Source organism: Mustelus asterias, chromosome 14, assembly GCF_964213995.1.
Source record: "Mustelus asterias chromosome 14, sMusAst1.hap1.1, whole genome shotgun sequence".
NCBI lineage: Eukaryota > Metazoa > Chordata > Chondrichthyes > Carcharhiniformes > Triakidae > Mustelus > Mustelus asterias.
The window spans coordinates 94,048,466-94,069,195 of record NC_135814.1 but is presented as its reverse complement, the minus strand read 5'-3'; the positions used below and the strand labels follow the sequence as shown (position 1 = coordinate 94,069,195).

Sequence of the window (20,730 nt, the reverse complement as noted above, 5' to 3'; positions counted from 1 at the left end):
CTTGCCCAAGACCTATGAGGTGTCAGTGAATCCTTGAATCTAACAATTCTGGCATCACCAACAGGATCACCAATCGGATCTCGATTTGAGGAGCACCCATAGACCCATAGGTGCTGAGAAGTAAGAACCCCTCTTATCAAAGGTTCTTCTCCGTTACGCGACTCTAAGCCAGCCATTCACCTGATGCCATATTCTCTGAACACCTCATCCAGAGATTTTGGCTCAAGGCTCCATACTGAGTGCACTCTTTCAGCTAAAGGCTATCCCACAGTCGTTATTGACCCCAATCAGCTTGAGACCCCTCCTACTCAGAACTAAAGATGGAAGGAGAAAATAGTAAAAGTCACTTACCTACCATAGAAAAGAGCAGCATGGCCCCTCCAGAGGTAACAGAGCAAAAAATGATGCACCAACTGAAAGAGTCTATAGAACAGCATTTCGATTTACCAAAAATGTTCACTAAAATTGAACAGAAGTATGGAACCTCCAAGGACAGTGGACCTCGGACGGTATTAAGCGAGCGTGGAGGAAAGCTAAGAGATTGCCCAGCAAGGACTGTGTTCACTGGTCCCGCGCCATGATGAGTCAACTTAGACAGCAAAACAAAATTATAGGTTGTACAGAATCAGACCGAGGGATTAAGGGACTCCAGGATCAATTAGTTACAGCATGTACCTCTCTGAAGGAGGAAAAATGAAAGTGTCAGAAACTAGCAGACGAGATTGTGATCCTGAAGCACAGTAAACCTCTATCAATACCTATCCCCAGAACATACCCTGTTTTGAAATGAATAAAACAACAGGTACGGGCAAGACAACTAAGGGACATTTATGGGGGAGATGAGTCTTCTTCCTCGGAGGACTCTGAGAATGAAGGAGAGGAGGAAACATCTAAGAATACTTTTCCCTTGAAACATAAGAGGGTAAAGACTGAGTCTCAAAGAACAGGTGCAGATAGGGTGATTCGTGCCGAGAACAGATATGGTAACACGGCAGTCCATGTACCCGCGGACCCAAAAAAGATTGATAAATGGACTAAGGAAATACCTCACTCTAAGAAAAGTGGACAAAAATGTGTGATGCTTTGAAAGGCTTGAAAGGAATTTATGGGCTTCATCCGTTGCGGAGTGCAGATATTATCCTTTATGGTTCCAGACAGAAAAAGTGGGATGTTACTGACTGATGGAGAGGGGAGGATTGAGTCAAGGCAGACAGAACCTAGAGGGAGGATGGAATCAGATTAGATTATGGTGTTGGCATATACGGCAAGCAAGACAGACTGTAGTAAAATAGCATCATACCAGCAGAAAGCGAGAGAAGAAATCCCTGATTATGAAGAAAGGTTTAGGACAACTCGAGCATTAAGGCATTCGGGAAGTAACAGCGGAGAATATAGATGGAAGTGTGTTGATGCCGTTAAAATCAGCATTTGTAGCTGGCCTGAAATCAGAATTATCTGAAATGCTGAGAGTTACCAAACCCGATTGGGAAGAGGAAGGCATGACCTATACTCAGCTAGTTACATACCTTAGTCAGTTAAAATGGGATATGACTGAGATCAGCGCAAGTGACAGTGCATTCAACCAGTGACCGACGCCAAGGTCAATGTCATAATTGTGGAATGGAAGGTCATTGGGCAAAGACATGTCAATCATGGGGACAAGGCAAGCGAAGGCAAAACGGGAATTCTGAGATGAATGCTAAAGACATACCAGATAAATTAGTGGAGCAGTTTAAACAGCTCACTGTCTGACAGCAGGAAGCAGCCCTTCAAGTGGCAAAAAACTAGTAGATCCTACCCTTACTTTACCGCTGTTGGCCTTCTTGCAATAATGAGCCGATGGCCTTTATGTGAATGCAAGGGTAGGTGAAGAATCAGTGGACTGTTTATTGAACACCAGAGCAGAATTAACATGTATACCCAGTGATCAGTTACCATAGGTTCCCCTGTCTGGCAATAAAACGTGGGCCGGGGGGCAACTGGGAAACAGATGCAAATGTGTGCGACAGTTCCCCTGATATCACAGCTGGGACCACACAGAATCGAAATGCCTGTATAGGTAGGACCAGACACGCAGGCACTGCTGGGAATGGATGTGCTCACCCAGATGGATTCGGCTTTGTGTTTCTCCAAGGGAAAAGTCACCTGGAATATCAGGCTCCTGGAGAAAGATAAACTGAAGGAACACCTGGTTTGGGCTAAGGACAAAAATGATTGTCGACTGTTACAAATGGACCCAGTAATGGACCTTTTACAAATGAACCTTTACCAGGACCTCTCCGTCCTGTACCAGGCAGTATCCCATTAGCAGGCATCTATAGATGCAATTCTGCCCACCGTGAATCAGTTAGTGGAGAAAGGAATATTGATTAAAGCTCAGTGTATCCAACAGTCCTGTATGGCCGGTGAAGAAAGTGAATGGAACCTGGAGGTTGATAATAGATTATAGGAATGGTAATCGACAAGTGGATAAACTAACCCCCTTGGTAGTTGATCCTTCTACCATCTTTAACACCCTATCACCGGAGCACAAGTAGTTTTCGGTAATCAATATAGCAAATGGTTTTTGGTCTGTTCCCCTAGCACCCGAGATTCAACCTTAGTTTGCCCTTACAATAGACCTACAGCAGTACACATGGACTAGACTCCCTCAGGGATTCCACAACAGCCCCATAGTTTATCATATAGTACTGCGAAACCACCTTCGAGAAATGCCACCGACTAATTTGGTTATCATCCAATATGTAGATGATATCTTAGTAGCCTCTGAGACCGAAAAACAGCACAAGAGCGACATGAAAGCTTTGTTGGACTACTTGTACAGAAGGGTCATAAGACCAGCATTAGTAAAGCCCAAATTGCTCAGGAGGCAGTTGTTTATCTGGGTCCGAAGATATCCCAGAGCAAGAGGGAGGTAACTCAGGATCGTACTACCACTATACAGACGGCCAAACAGCCCACCACAGTTCGGGTCTCTGCAACTACAATCGATGCTGGATAGGTTCATACACACAATTGGCACAACCATTGACAGACCTCTTCTTGGGAAAATGAGATTCGAAGGAAGGAATAGAACTGAATGAGGGACAAAAGCAGGCGTTTGAGCAACTGAAGGAAGTCTTGTGTACCGTTCCAGCATTAATAATCCCACTATTTTACTTTGCTTTTATTTTACTTTTTTAATATAACATTTTCTATAGTATATTTTTATTAACATTTTCACAAGGGATAAACCCTACTGAAGCTTATCATGTTAAAATGTTACATGCGTTGCTCTGCTCATCACATACTCACAACGTGCGATTTAGCTAACCTTGGCAGAAGACCACTAACTTGTGCACGCTGCGTGATCAGGGGTCTGGACTAATCAGTGTTGACCACCTTATGTGATGTGTTTAATTAACCAATGAATGTAAATGAGCATTCTCTGGAGTAATGAATAATAATACTGTGTAAGAACAATAGAAAGGAAAGGAGCTAGTGACATCTTGAGTGAGAGAGTGAGAGAGAGGGAGGGGGTGAGCGATACTGAAAAGCTGGTGTACATCTTGAATGAACTCCTAATAAACATGTCCAAGACCTGCGACATGTCAGTGAATTCTTGAATCTAACACCTTCCTTCCATCATAATGTCAGAAGTGGGGATATTTGTTGATGATTACACAATGTTCTGTACCATTCGTGACTCCACAGATAATGAAGCAGTCCAGATCCACATGCACCAAGACTGAACAACATTCAGGCTTGGGTTGATAAGTGGAAAGTAACATTTGCACCACACAAGCAGACAATGACCATCTCTTACAAGAGAGAATCTAACCATTGCCCCTTGTCATTCAATGGCATTACCATCACTGAATTCCCCACTATCAACATCAAGGGGGCTACCTTTGACTGCAGCCACAAGAGTTAGTCAGATGCTTGGAATTCTGTGGTGAATAACTAATCTCCTGACTCCCCAAAGCTGGTCCATCAAGTCAGGGGTGTAATGGAATAGTCTCCACTTGCCTGGACGACTGCAGCTCCAACAACACTCAAGAAGCTCCAAGACAAAGCAGCCTGTTTGATTGGTACCCATCAACTGCCTTCAACATCCATTCCCTCCACCAAGGATGTACAGTGGCAGCAGTGTGTACCATCTACACGATGCAATGCAGCAACTCATCAAGGCTCCTTCAACTGCACCTTCAAAATCGCGACGTCTTCCATCTAGAAGGACAAGGGCAGTTGATAAATGGGAACACCATCACCTGCAAGTTCTCCCCCAAGCCGCACACCACCATGAATTGGAAAGATATTGCCATTCTTCACTGTCGCTGGGTCAAAAACCTGGAGCTCTCTCCTGAATAGCATTGTGGGTTTACCTACACTTATGGATTGCAGCAATTGAAGAAGGTCGTTCACCATCATCTTCTCAAGGAAAATTAGCAAAGAGCAATAAATATTGGCCTAGCCAATGATGTCCACAGCCAATGATAGAATAAAAAAAAACTTTGAAGTGTAGTCACTGTTGCAATGCAGGAAACTTTGCAGCTAATTGCAGCACAGCAAGATCCCACAGCATAGCAATATGATAATAACCAAATCATCTATTTTAGTAATAAATGTTGACTAGGAGAAATTCTTCTCCTCTAAACAGTGCTGTGGGATTTTGTTACATCCACCTATGAGCCCTCTGTTTGACATCTCATCCAAAATTTAGCACATTCAACAAATGCAGCACTCCCTCAGTGCAACGCAAAGCCTTTGAGGTTGGTCTTGAACCCACAACTTTCTGACTCTAAGAGAAGAATGTTATCCACTGAACCATGGCTGGTACCATGAATCCATGGACAAGGACAATGATATAGTTCAGGAATTAAGAAATGTAATGGCATCCATCTGTCTTGGTGGCAATGGGCTGCGTCGTGGGTGCATGTCACTTCTGGATTGAATGTTGCCTGTTGAGGCTTCAGAGGTCATTTCCTGAGTGGAGGGTGTCTGGAGCTGCACTAAATATTTCAAATGTGCCCTCACCAATAATGTATTTAGTGAACCTGTTTGACTAACTGGTTGTCAAATGCTTTAAAAGAAAATCTCAATGTAAATTTAAAGCAAAATACTGTGGACGCTAGAGATCTGAAGTAAAAAGAAGCCCAGCAACATCTGTGGAGGGATAAACAGAATTAACGTTTCAATGCAAAATGACTCTGCTTCGGAATGAAAAAGACTCATATTGCATTCAAAACTCTGGCTCTGTTTCTTTCTTCACCATGTTGTTGGACCTGCTGAGCTATCGCAGCACTTTCTGTTTGATCCCAGGGTAAGCTAGTCAATTTGATTGGTTTGCATTTTCTGGATTTCTGCAGTGAATGTTCAATAGTGGCATAGAAAATGTTTTTTCAATACACTTTTTCTTATCGATACTTCTCATCTATGAATACAGTAACCCAGAAGTCAGCTTGAACCGGCGTGACATCCTGATATTGAGAAGCTGCAAATGTTTAATTGCCTATGCCAGAGGGAGCCACTGTTGCAGGCCAGAAAGAGGACCTTATGAAAGTCCAATTGAGGTAGGAAAATTGGGCGTAGAGCAAGTGGTGGACAAATACAAACCACGGTTTTAGTGTACATGTGGAACTGGGAACATCACTCTTCTTCCATAATAAGACAAATTTAAAAAATTTCAAATTAACCTTTTGGTGGCCACCAGTAGTCCATTTAAAGCCCTTCAGTTTAGCTGTTAAGTGACTGAAAAAACTAACTGCAGCATTCATGGCAGATGCTGTGGAGCAATTTAGAAAAGGGGCTGTAACAAACATTCGGCAGTTCATTTACATGTATAACGAACTTAACACCAGTTTCAGGAATATGCTTGGTCACCTACTGGCAGCTCTAACAATTATGGCAGATGGCACAATTCCAGCTGCCGTTTGCCATATTGGAGCACAGTTGCAGGCATATGCCCGTAAAATGAATGCAGAGCAATCTAATTTCTAGGCCATTGTGTTTCATTTTCCAATATGCCTGACATTACATCTTCCTACATTAAAACTGACCACCATGCCTTTGTATATCACTTTAATTGGCCCAGGTTACTTGGAATATTAATAATCTTTCCTATACATGATGTTTTTATGCAACTCAATATCATCAATTTAATTTATGAACCTTGTTAAGCGTAGTTGTGTGGAACTGGGAACAGAACGCCAGTCGTTTCCTTATCAGAGTCCATTGTATTGATCATCATTGTCTACATCATATTGTTATTACACTTTTTTAAGAACTATGCAGACAATTGTTATTAATTGTATGAACCTTAGGTTCATAGAACAATTCAGCACAGAAGGAGGTCATGTGGTCCATCTGTGGCCTTAGGATAGAGAACTGTGTGTAACCTTATAAAATACAACATGAGAGTATTATTGATGCAGTGCATTCAGGCTACAGGATCTTCCCAAGACCAGGGAATAATAGGATAATTCTTTTAATGAGCCAGCATAGGCGTAGGCTGAATGGCCTCCTCTGCTGGATGATTCTATGATTTATTAATGTTGCTGTTGTGGCCTGGAATTTTAAAGGAGAATAAAATGTTACAGAACTTTGAGTTAAATAGGTACAATTGGCAGATGTTCACAAATATATTGGTTCATGCAAGCAGTGATGCGACACTTACATTATCATCTTTGAAAATCAGATCTGTTTATGTATCAAGTAAATATTATTCACCTCTCTGTCAAAATCTTTCCACATGTCAGTTCCAGAAGCTGCTTCGAGCCTCCTACATCAGATTTAACATGTTACAGTGATTGACAGACCCTAACAAGTTGAACAATAAATCTTATCAAAGAAAGACTCATTAAAAATTGAACAAATTTCTCATGTGTATTATTAACCTGCGCCTTTGGGTGTAAAGTGCATAGCATAACAATTTATTTTAGCACAAATAAAACAAAAACAAGTGTTGCAAATCCTGATATTCTGCTGGTAGATCCAACAGAATGTATAAAGAGAAAATACAGTTTAACATGCCCAGGTCTGCACCTTTTATCAGAGCTGGGAAGCAGCAGATAAGTCTGCCAATTAATAGGGGGGAGGAAGAAAGATTATAAGATTGATTATCCTCCGCTGAGTTCCAAAGATCAAAACTGGGGCAGAGATCTATTATTGTCCTTTTGAGTTGTCTTGGTATATCTGACGGACTGATTGAAGAGAAAATGGTGGGTGGAGCACTTCCAAGTTGAGCAGATGCAAATATTTTAATCTGAGGCAAATGAGGTAGGTGTGGTAGGGTCACCTGTCTCATTTTCATGCCTCAAAGCCACAAGAGTTCCCTACCAGGGAACCAGGGAATTACAGACTGGTGAGTCACATGTCAGTGGTAGGGAAACTATTGGAGAAAATTCTGAAGGAGACAACTAATCTCCACTTGGAAAGGCAAGGGTTGATTAGGGATAGTCACATGGCTTTGTCAGAGGCCTAACAAATTTGATAGAATTTTTCAAAAAAGTGATTGAGTGTATGGATGAGGGAAGTGCAGTTGATGTAGTTTATATAGATTTCAGTAAAACCTTTGACAAGGTCCCACATGGGAGACTGACTGAGAAGGTTGAAGTGCATGGAATTCAGGAAAACCTGTCAAGATGGATCTGAAACCAGCTTAGTAATAGGACACAAAGGGCGGTGGTAGAAGGCTGTTTGAGGGACTAGAGGCCGGTGTCCAGTGGCATACCACAAGATTCAGTACTGGGTCCCCTATTGCCTGTTATATACATAAATGATATAGATGAGAATGTGAGGAAAATGATAAGTTTCCAGATTACATCAAAATTGGTAAGGTGGTTAATAGTCAAGATGAAGGTCGTAGGTTACAGGAAGATATAGATAGATTGGTCAGATGGGCAGAGCAGTGGCAGATGGTATTTAACCATAATAAGTACAAGGTGATGCATTTTGGAAGAAGCAACAAAACAAGTGAGTACTCAGTGATGCGCGATTAAATCACTCGGGAGGCTAGATTGTACCCGGGAAATAAAGGCTTTTGTTACTGACAAGAATGGAGCACACTATATACAATACAATCCCAGACTAAAGGGTCTCCAGGCAGTGCAGTGACCTTTATACTTCCCCTGATAGGTGGAGCCAACTGGAGTGTGCCACAGAACAATATCAACAGGTAGAACAGCCCAACCCTAACACCAACAGTAACTACAGTAATCATATCTACAAACTCCCATAGTGCTGACCATCCATGGCTCAGCACTCATAGTGGTAACCAACTATGGTTCACCACATTCACCCCTCCTTTAAAACAAAGTCCGATGGGGCAAAAAAACAGAACAACTGTTCATATATTCACAAGTTCAGTCGTATTGGAGGACCGCACCATCTCTGCGACCTCCTCAACACTGGCGGTAACGCCGGTTCTGGTAACCGTGGTGACCTTCTCTCCAAGGTGGTGTCCAGTGACTCCTCCAGTTCCTCACGGACAGGTGGACCACGAGGTGGTGACAATCTGCTGGACTCGAGCACGCCTCGAGGTGGTGACAATCTCCTGGACTCAGGCAAGCTGTACACGGGAGTAAGAGGATTAAGTGGTGGTCCCGATACTGCCTGCGCCGTTTCAGGAGGGGAGATAAGGGTCGGGGGGTCCCTAACTAGGGGTGTGGAAGCGGCTGGGGTTTCCAAGTCCCCTGCTGGTGCCAGATCTCTAATAGAGACCGTGTCCTCTCGCCCGTCAGGATATGCCACATAGGCATATTGAGGGTTGGCGTGGAGGAGATGGACCTGTTCAACCAAAGGGTCGGACTTGCGGGTCCTAACATGCCGCCGCAGGAGGACAGGCCCTGAGTGCGTCAACCAAGACGGTAATGAGGTCCCAGAGGAAGACCTCCTAGGGAAGGAAAACATCCTCTCATGTGGAGTAGCGTTGGTTGCGTACACAGGAGTGAGCGGATAGAATGGAGCGCATCAGAGAGTACCTCTTGCCAACGGGAGACTGGAAGACCTTTAAACCTCAACGCCAGTAAGACAGCCTTCCAGACTGTAGCATTTTCTCATTCAACCTGTCCGTTACCCCTAGGGTTGTAACTCGTAGTTCTACTTGAGGCAATCCCTTTTGAGAGCAGGTATTGCCTCAAGTCATCACTCATGAATGACAAGCCCCTATCACTGTGGATATAGCTGGGGTAACCGAACAGGGTGAAAAGATCCGTGGCAGTGGTCGTATCAGAACAGGGAATGACAAAAGGGAATCGTGAGTACTCATCAATCACATTGAGGAAGTACATGTTCCGATCTGTCGAAGGAAGGGGGCCCTTGAAGTCCACACTCAGTCTTTCAAAAGGGCGAGTGGCTGTAATGAGGTGTGCCCTGTCAGGTCGGTAGAAGTGTGGTTTGCATTCAGCACATACCTGGCAGCTTCGGGTGATGGACCTGACATCCTCCACTGAGTAGGGTAGATTCCGGGCCTTTACGAAATGGAAGAGCCGAGTGACCCCCGGATGGCAGAGATCATTGTGGAGGGCCTGTAACCGATCCTCCTGCACACTTGCACATGTTCCACGCGACAGGGCGTCTGAGGGCTCATTGAGCTTCCCTGGACGGTACATGATGTCATAATTGTAGGTGGAGAGTTCGATTCTCCACCTCAAGATTTTATCATTTTTGATCTTACCCCGTAACGTGTTGTTGAACATGAACGCCATGGACCGCTGGTCCGTGAACAGGGTGAATCGTTTTCCCGCTAAGTAATGGCGCCAATACCGAACGGCCTCCACAATGGCCTGGGCCTCCTTTTCCACCGCAGAGTGTCGAATTTCGGGGCCTTGGAGGGTGCGAGAGAAAAAGGCGACGGGCCTGCCCGCCTGGTTAAGTGTGGCGGCCAGGGCGAAATCCGATGCATCACTCTCCACCGAAAGGACTCATCAACAGCGTGCATCGTGGCTTTCGCGATGTCGGCTTTTATCCCTTCAAAGGCTAAGCGAGCCTCTGTTGCTAGGGGAAAGGAGGTAGACTTGATGAGCGGACGGGCTTTGTCCGCATAATTGGGAATCCACTGTGCATAGTATGAGAAGAAGCCTAAGCATCTTCTCAGTGCTTTGATGCTAGTGGGCAGGGGAAGTTCCAGGAGGGGATGCATATGGTCTGGATCAGGGCCAAGGACCCCGTTTTCCACCACGTATCCGAGAATTGCTAAACGGCGCTTGCGAAATACGCACTTCTCCCTGTTGTAGGTCAGGTTCAGGCGAGACGCAGTGCGTAAAAATCTAAGGAGGTTGGCATCGTGGTCCTGCTGGTCATGGCCGCAGATAGTGACGTTATCCAGGTACGGGAAGGTAGCTCGCAGCCCGTTTTGGTCCACCATTCGGTCCATTGCACGCTGGAAGACCGAGACCCCATTCATGACGCCAAAGGGAACCCTTACAAAGTGATAAAGACGACCATCCGCCTCAAAGGCCGTGTATTTTCGGTCCTCTGGGCGAATGGGGAGCTGGTGGTAAGCTGACTTCAAGTCAATGGTGGAGAACACCCGGTACTGCGCAATCTGGTTGACCATGTCAGATATGCGCGGGAGAGGATACGCATCCAGCTGCGTGTATCTATTAATGGTCTGACTATAGTCTATGACCATCCAGGGTTTGTTTCCAGTTTTAACCACCACTACTTGCGCTCTCCATGGACTAGAGCTAGGTTGGATGATCCCTTCCCTGAGGAGCCGCTGAACTTCAGATCGAATAAAGATCCGATCCTCAGCGCTGTAACGCCTGCTCTTGGTTGCGATGGGCTTGCAGCCTGGCACTAGATTCTCGAATAAAGATGGTGGGGTGATTCTGAGTGTCGAGAGGCTACACGTGGAGTGCGCTGGGCAATTTGGAGGCTGCTGTACTCCCACTGAAAGTGGAGGGAGTGGCCCATCGTACTGCAGGGCTACACTCCTCAGGTGGACCATAAAGTCTAGTCCCAGGAGCATTGGAGCGCAAAGGTGCGGTAACACAAGGAGCCTGAAGTTCTCGTAAACTGTGCCCCGCACCGTTAGGTTGACCACGCAGCTCCCTAGCACGGTAACAGACCGGGACCTCAACGCCATCGAAATTGTCTGTCTGACAGTCCGTACTCGGAGACCGCACCGTTTCACGGTGTCAGGGTGAATGAAGCTCTCCGTGCTCCCACTGTCAAACAAACAATGAATTTGGCATCCATTTACCTCTATGTCCATCATGGACTTGTCAAGTCTGTGAGGCTTGGCCTGGTCCAGGATGATTGACGCCACCGTTGGGTCTTGGGTGCCACTGCAGGCAGCTGAGATGGTCGATGATGATGACCCCTGCTGGTCGTCCGCAGTCGGTGCCGACCAAAATGGCTGTGCCCATGGATCGCACGTGGTCGGTGGCGCTAAAAGTGGCGGCCCCTGCAGGTCGCACGTGTCTTGCGTCTCCGTCGTCAGGAATGGCGGCGCTCTGGAATCGCACATGGTGGAAGACCTCGAAGACGCTGGAGACAAGGAGACAGGCTCAGGAGAATCACACGCCGCACTGCTATGTTTGGAGGGTGGTTTGGTCCTGCAGACTTTGGCATAATGCCCTTTCTTTCCACACGCGGAGCACAATACCGTTCTAGCTGGACATCGCTGCCGAGGGTGTTTCGCCAATCCACAGGAGTAACACCGCGGGCCTCCTGGAGCTGCCGCCGTCGTCAGGTATGAGGTTGGGAACACAATCGCGCAGTTTTTCGGAGCTGCTGAATAAAGTAGTCGGTGGCTGTACTTGCCACGATGTTCCCACGTGGTCGGTGGGGTATGTTTCTTGGCTTCTGGAGGCCGTCTCCATTGCGTCGGCCAATTCTACTGGCTTAGCGAGGTCTAGATTACCTTGCTCTAGCAGCCGGAGGCGAATGTACGACGAGCCGATTCCCGCCACGAACGCATCGCGGATCAAGTCGTTCGTATACTGGGCCGCCGACACTGGCTTGCAGTTGCAGGCTCTGGCTAGCTGCTGGAGTTCACACAGGTACTGTTCTGTCGTTTCGCCGGGCTGCCGCCGTCGAGTGGCTAGAAGGTGTCGAGCATGGATCTCGTTTGGCGGTTTGTTGTACCGTTTCTTAAGTAGTTCGATGGCCCCTTTGTAGTCTTGGGCATCGCGGATTGCTAAGTATACGGTGTCGCTTACCCTCGCGTGGAGGACCCGCAGTCTATCGGCGTCGTTTTGAATAGCTGTTGAGGCATCGATGTAGTCTTGAAAACACTTTAACCAATGGTCGAAAGTGTTCGACGCTCCTGCCGCACGTGGATCTAAAGTAAGCCGATCGGGTTTCAACATTTGCTCCATGGTTTTCAAAATTTTGTCAGTAATAAAATTGATGCGCGATTAAATCACTCGGGAGGCTAGATTGTACCCGGGAAATAAAGGCTTTTATTACTGACAAGAATGGAGCACACTATATACAATACAATCCCAGACGAAAGGGTCTCCAGGCAGTGCAGTGACCTTTATACTTCCCCTGGTAGGCGGAGCCAACTGGAGTGTACCACAGAACAATATCAACAGGTAGAACAGCCCAACCCTAACACCAACAGTAACTACAGTAATCATATCTACAAACCCCCATAGTGCTGACCATGCATGGCTCAGTACTTATAGTGGTAACCAACTATGGTTCACCACACTCAGTGAATGGCAGGGCACGAGGAAGCTCAGAGGAACAGATGGATCTTGGGGTTCCTATTCGCAGATTCCTGAAAGTGGCACAGCAGGTAAATAGGGTAGTTAAGGCATATAGGGCACTTGCTATTATCAGTCAAGGCATATATCTTTTTCTTTTTGTTAAAAACTCACAACCCCTCACATAGTTAGGACATTACAGTGGGGTCTGCATGAACATAGGTGGGAGTGGCAGTCTCTGCTGCTTCTGCAGCCCTGCCATCATTAACTCTAATCATCAAAAAACATGGGGTAAAGAACTACACTCAATTCAATTTGACAATTGAGGCATAAGTCAAAGCCATGGCTGGGATTGTCAGCCCTTCAGCCAATGTAGCCAACTCCAAAATGTTCAGGAAGGCTGCGTTTTTTCTAAAGCCCAAGGGGTTCATGTTGGGCAGGATTTTCCTGTTGGTCACTGAGGTCTACAGTAATTAGTTATCTTAAATGTCCAGCAGGTGAGCTCCTTCTTGCCTCACTTTTGTCAACTGGGCGAGGTGAGGATGGGGATAATGCTGATCCCACTATCCATTGGCATGTCTTTGCCATGTCTTTGTGGAGAAGGAGGACATGGAGGATGCCATCTACCACATCTTCTGGACATTGGACAGTGTGAAGTGACACACCTGTCGGGAGGTGGGGCATGTACAAAAAAACTGCTCCACTTCCCAGGCTGTCAAAACTACTCAGGTGGCCTAGGCAGTCACCAACCACTGCCCCTCCCCAGCTCCCACTCCATCATCCGAATCACTATGACTGCTAGTAGGGAGTGGGGTATGTGCATTCACATGGATGGAACACACAGTGAATAACCAAGCATCTCGAACTAAGCCCCTCTCAATAGCACCAGCCAGCCCATGAGTGATCCTGTGCTCACCTGCATTCTTGTGCCTAGGAATGTCTCCATGTGTGATTCTGTGATTTGTCAGGAATGTCATATTCCACAGCTGGACTTGGATGTAAAAACAAGGGAGAGGGGAGAGGTGAAGGGTATGGAGCCGGAGGCCTCGACCAATGTTAAGGAAGGCGAGTGCAGCAACTTCTTGGAAATCAGGCAGGATCTGGGCAAGGGATTTACCCCCTAGAAGAAGAACAGATAGCCCTCGTGGATCATGCTCTGTCCCAACACCACTTACAGCAAGTAGAGGCTGTCCATCCCTTAGGAGGGTGAAATGGACCTCTTTGTTGAGCCAATATTTCCCAGGGTGAGGAGGCGACCACTGCATGAGTGAGGAGAGAGGGGTGGTATGGCCCAGTAAATTGTCCCCAGTTCAAGCTTTCTGGAAGCTGAAATAGGTGAATTCGATGAGATTGCTTGGGCCGTCATGCCACATGGTGATATCTTCCAGGTCCTGCTCGACCTGGTGGAGGAGTTGGCTAAAAAGGGTCCACAAACTGGTTGTCTGATTGGGTGGCAGGATTAGCAGAGGGTCTCCTTACTCTGTCTCTGATTTTAGTGGTAGGGATACTGGTGCTGTGGATAGAACTGTTTCCGGAATTGTCATGCGGCCTAGTACTTGAAGCAGAGCGGTCTCCTGAACTATTGCCTACTTCTGGTCAAGAAGTCCCAGAGGACTAGATGGAACACCTCTCTATTGTCGATCCTGATGGTGGGATGATGACAGAGGAGGTTCAGTTTCATTTGTGGAACATATTACTCCCCAGGCCAGCATGCAGCAAATGTGCTTCTTCGAGAAAGTGCTTGTTTAATTTGGTTTCTTTGTCATGAAGAGTGCACATCATTGAGGGGAGGGGGGTGGATTTCAACCAAACTCTTGAGGACTCTGTGGTACCCCTCACCACCCCGTGGTGGTAGAGAATTTGAAGGACTAGGTCGAGTCCATGACGTGGTGGACACAGGGTTCAAAATATTGTTTTTTCAAGGTTTACCTTTTGTTTTTGGAGGGCTATGTTTTATGTTTTCAGGGGTTCCTTTTTCTATTCTCACTACCTCATTTATTAGGTGATATAGTCACGTAGAAACATCGCATTCTGTATGGGGTTTTGGGATTCGCACTGAAACATAATAAGAAGATTTCATCAATATCCTCAATAATAATCACCCCTCCATTAAACCTAAAGCCACAGCAGACAAGAAAAGCATTAATTTCCTGGACACCACAATAACTGGCAATTTGGCATAAGTTGGCATCATTATTTTTTCAAACTATTGATACACACTTCCACACACCAAAAGCCACCACCCTAACCATGCTCTCCATGGGCTGGTGAGGTCACAGCTGATGCATTTTTACTGCACATGCATGAAGTTGGAAAATTTTAACCAGGTAGTTTTACAGCATCTCAATCTCAGATTTAAATTTAACAATCAATCGAGCATTATATCGATCTAGCATCAATTGCTAGATTGATGGAAAAGGGTTCAAAACTCCGACCATCCTTTGTGTATAGAAGTGATTCCTAATTTCAGTCCTGAAAGATCTGGCTATCATTTTTACCATTGCTCCCTAGCCCTAAACTCCCCTAAATTAATCAATCATTTACCTCAACTATGACTGCACAGTCACGAAGTAGGACAACTATAAGTCAAGTAGTAAATGTGGTAAGACCTTCTACAGTTGACAGAAATGATAGATAATGAATCGATAAAGTTGAGGATGAAAAATAAGATACAAGAGCCTCTGTCATTTTAATGAGATGAGGGATAGGGGTTAAAATCCAGGCATGGAAAGCTATTGTCACAACTGGCTTTAATTTCAATGATGCCTTGCTGTTAAAAGTGGTGAGGTCTCCAAACTCTCTGAGAGAGCTGTCCACTTTTGACTCACGCAAACTATTTCTATTGTCACGATGATATGACTTGTGCATGAGTGATTTCAATCTGTAATTCCCCTGACTGATCAAACATATATTGGACTGTTTAAAAAGGACTTTTTAAAGGTAAGAAAATACACTGATTTAATATGGCTGTCACAAGTCACCCGACATCTGGTATTACAAGTTGACCAGTTCAAGGAAGGCTCCATGTGAATTACAATTCAGATATGCCACAGCATCATTGTGTGGATTTCACACCTGTTGATGTCAAGACTTAAAAATATTTACTGAAACTAAACTGGAACTCACATATGTATTTCTATAAGGCTACATCTCAATGACAGACAGAAAGTCTATGAGGGCAATAGATACATGGAAGGTGTTCTTCCTCTCCAATGAATAATGGATATTCAGAAGTTAATAGCTGGAACACTACAGAATCTAATCCCGTTGGCCATGAAACAAAAGCCACCATCTGTCCAGATATCAACTAAGCAAATACCTTCTGAAATCATTATGGGGAGAGAGGTTAATACAGCACACCAGCTTCTAAAACAGAACTCTGGAAAAACTGCCGATAAAGCAGTAATAAACTCCCTTCTCCTCTCTCCCCAGTTCAGGGCCCATTTAGTTTTAAACCTCAGACTAGGTTTTTTGCAACCAGCACACAATTGAGGGCACTACAATGACACAGTAGTTAGCACTGCTGCCTCACAGCACCAGTGATACAGGTTCGATTCCAATCTTGGGTGACTGTGTGGAGTTTGCACATTCTCCCTATGTCTGCATGGGTTTCTTCCAGGTGCTCTGGTTTTCTCCCATAGTCCAGTTAGGTGGATTAGCCCTAGTAAATGCACAGGGTTACGGGGATAGAGCGGGAGGGGTGGTGGGCCTGATTAAGATGCTCTTTCGGAGAGTCAGTGCAAACTCAGTGGGCTGAATGGCCTCCTTCTGCACTGCAGGGTATCTATGGATTCTATGATTAAACACGCACATACAGTAAATACCTTCATCCTCATAAATTCACAAAAAATCCTCTTACTGTTGGACTTGGAGGTGGGATAGGGAAGTCATATTTACCCCTCCTCACTTTGTGTCACAATATGTAAACTCCACTCATACAGATTGAGGCCATGGTGCGAAACCACCGCAGAAACACTCTCAAATTGCTGCTGCTGCAGTAAGGACATATTATAGAGCATCTCACAAATTTCTCAAAGTGTTTCACATACAATTAAGTGATTTGAAGTGCAATGAACAAAGAGCAGGACTGCAGCTCATGCAAAGTGAAGATCCCAGGTGGCTCTTTGTTCTGAAATTTGAGCTTGACTTTTCATTCATATTCATCTAATCTTCTGTGCTGCCTAAAAACTTCAATTTCAATTTCTTTTCACTGTCAGCAGAAATCCAACCGGGCAATTTTCAATCACATTAAAAGGATGCATATATGGAGCCATATTTTCCTCTGGCCAAGGTCCGAGCAGCATCAACAGTATCATTCAGGGTTGCCAGCTCCAACAAGTATCCTGAGTGATACTGCAGTACAATAACTACCTTCATGACATCAGTAAAAAGGCTCTAAAATGCTTTGGTGTGTATCTGCAATTTAACGTAATAAGAATAAACTTCAGTAAATACAGACAGAATTACATCGTATTTTACAGCACCAAAACAGGTCATTCAGCCCAATTTATGCTCTGTATTAATGCTCCACATAAGCCTCCTCCCATTGAACTTCATCTCATCCTATCAATAATGAAGTCTCACAACACCAGGTTAAAGCCCAATAGGTTTATTTGGAATCACGAGCTTTTGAAGCACTGCTCCTTCATCAGTGAGCCATCCTATTAACATATCCTTCTATTTCTTTCTCCCTCATGTGCTGAGATAGCTTTCCCTTAAATGCATCCATGCTATATGTCTAACTACTCAGTCTGTTAATGAATTCCACAGTATTACCAGTTTTTTAATAAAGATGTTCTTCCTGAATTCCCTCACGGATTTATTGGTGACTGCCTTATATTTGTAGGTGCTAGTATAATGTAGTTTAAGTTAGAGTGCAAATCCAATGGATCTAGACTGTTTGGCAAATTTGCTGGTGGATAAAATGCCCGCTTGAAGATTTGGTACCAGTGAGATGGACTACACACAAAATAAATATCTGCCATACAGCATGTTTCAGGACTGACAACACTTGCTATAAACAAGCCAAATATATTGGTTTAGGTCTGTTCACATGGCAGATGAGCAAGGTATGCACTGAGTGTCTTGTTGCAGAATGATATTTTTCTGTATGTGCTTGGCATTAAAAGAAGCTTTTCTTACTGCAAAACCTCAAATCATATTTTGTCCATTACGAGGTGGATGAGACTGTAAAAGACAGGAATAAGTTATATTTTTAACATTTCAAAATTAATTCCTTTCTTTAGATGACAAGTTGAATGTATGCCTCATAATCAAATATTTTGACAGTATAATCCAAAAGTTTGAAAGATATTCACATGAGGAATTTGGAGATTCTGTTGAATCAGCATGTCCTTTACCTCACAATCACAAATCTTTGATTTTCTTTTGCAGTGTAAGGGACTCAGAGGATTTCACGTAGCAGCAATGAGAAAGCAGCCTTTGAATCTTTATTGTCACAAATAAAGTGAGCATGAATTTATTTAACAATTGCTCCGAGTCATAGATGTTCTTTTTATTGCTTTGTTATAAACAGCCCCATGTAAATTAGCCAAAATAAAATGTAAGCCTATCCGCTATTGAAACCAAGACAAGTTTGGAAAACGTAACTTAGTACCATGTTCAAAAATATAATCTGAAAGAAAGACATGTATTTAAATACTGCCTTCCACAAACTCAGGAAGTCATTTAATGCTCCAGCGACCCGGGTTCGATTCCTGGCTTGGGTCACTGCCTGTGTGGAATTTGCACATTCTCCCCATGTCTGCGTGGGTTTCCTCCGGGTGCTCTGGTTTCCTCCCACAGTCCAAAGGTGTGCAGGTTAGGCGGATTGGACATGCTAAATTAACCCTTAGTGTCCTGGAATGTGATAGGTTAGAGAGATTAGCAGGGTAGTTAAGTGGGGGTAGGACCTGGGTGGGATTGTAATTCGGTGCAGACTCGATGGGCTGAGTGGCCTCCTTCTGCACTGTAGGGATTCTATGGAATTCAGCCACTGCTGTAATGTTGAAAAAATGGCAACCCATTTTTGTAAAACAAGATCCCACGAACAGTATTGTGATCGTTTGTTTTTTGTGATGTTCATTTAGGGATAAATATTGCAGGGTGAGGACATCCTTGTTCTTCAAATAATAACATGAGATCTTTAATTTCCACCTGAGAGGGAGATGGGGCCTTGACTTAGTGTCTCATCTGAAAGATGATACCACTGAGACTGCAGCTCAATACTGCCCTGTAAGGTCAGCTCAGATTGTCTCTAGATATGTAGTTTTGGACTTTGAAATCAGTAAAATTCTGGTATTCATGAAGTGAAGTTAACTCTGATTGCTCTGGTCAGTGCCTTTTTAGGCCATAAAGGGAAATAGCTGATCCTTGCCCACACACAGGGTGGGATTTTCCAGCCTCTCTCACTGACAGGATCTTTTAGTCCCGTCAAAGTTGGCCCCCTGTGATAGGTGGCTCAGCGATGGGCCAGGCGAACCATGCAAAAATGCCGCAGGCTTCGGGGGACCAGAAGTACCCACTGGTGACCAATGGCATGCCGCCTCCGCCATAGAAAAACACATTGCAGGGGCCGGAAAATCCCAACCACACTTTAGATGGAATTGGAAGGAAACATAGATGCTATTCTGCTGTAGTTGAGACACAAACACTGTTGTCAACAGGCAACAAAACTGAACTAAAATAAACCTAATTAATAATAAAAAAGGAAATGAAAACCATTGGTTTAACAGTCAAATCATCCTCCCTTCATCCTCCACAATACCAATAAAGGGTCAGAATAGCAACCAACTCACTTCCTCTACAAAGATTAATATAATTACACTCAAAAGCATTTCATTCACAACATTGATATCTAGTGTTGATGTTAACTGCTCTTCTGTTTTATAACAGTCAGTTAATGTTTTAGCCGAAACATTTCATGAATGTATTTACTTACACTTAATATATGAATTATCAACTAACAATATCAATTGAGATAAGATTTAGTTCACAGCACCTTATATTGGGGTGTAAGTCAAAATATTCATTAAACATCTTTGTTTACTCATTGCTGGCTTCTGTAACTCACAGTTGACATTGATCCAGAGTACACAACTCACAATCACACATATTTGTTAATCTTTTCGTAATGGCCGAGACAATAATAGATATTAAATCAGAAAATGTTTGTTTAGCTGCAATCATGCTGAGTTAGGAATTTTGTGGTGGAGAGCAAATCAAATATAGATCAACTAAATCTGTCTATCCTGGTACATAATCTCTTGGAGCATTCTCATATGTATTATAAATATGCAAACACAAACTAATACTGATGAAGCTATTGCATGCACTGGATGGAATCTTATGCCTGCTCCCATGGTGAGCTTTGTGGCAGGAGTTATTTAATCAGGTAGAAGGGTGCCAGGTGAGAATGCTGCCACCTTTCTGTCTCTGCCTCAATTAAGCCCGTGGTGGGAAGGTCTTCCTTCCCTGCTGCCAATTGAGGCCCTTAAATGGACAATTATTGCCCAATTAAGGGCGTCATGCTGGCATTGGAGACAATCCGGAGAAGGTTCACTTGGTTGATCCTGGGTATGGAGGGATTTTCTTATGAGGAAAGGTTGAGTAAGTTGGGCCTGCACTCATTGAAGCTTAGAGGAATGACCTTATTGACACATATAGGATTCTCAGGGAGCTTGACAGGGTTGATTAACGGTTACATCGTGACCCACTGAGCTACTTTTCAAAAGGAATGATTTCCATGCACACTGAACAAAACAATATGAGATATCAGTGTTTATTTTAACATTCACTTTTTACTACTTACCATCTCTACCAGTATTCTCTTTCTGATTAACAATGTAAGTTCTTCAGACATGTAAAACTGTACATACAGGAAGTAAAGCACTAGTGCCACCTCAAATGGAGCACTGGGTTTAATTCTGGGCACTACACCTTCGGGATTGGATTAGGTGCAGAAAAGGTTGATGAGAATGTTTCCCGGGATCAGTTATGTGGATAGATTGGAAAAGCTTGGACTGTTCTCCTTCGAGAAAGAAGATTTGATAAGGGTGCTCAAAGTTATGGAGGGTCTGAATAGAGTAGATGG

At 44.3% G+C, this 20,730-nt stretch overlaps 1 protein-coding gene across 1 annotated transcript in view; it reads right to left on the bottom strand.

Annotated features, from left to right (window-relative positions):
• spag16 (sperm associated antigen 16) overlaps positions 1-20,730 on the bottom strand; it is a 926,172-nt gene that overhangs the window by 340,983 nt on the left and 564,459 nt on the right. The window lies entirely within an intron of this gene.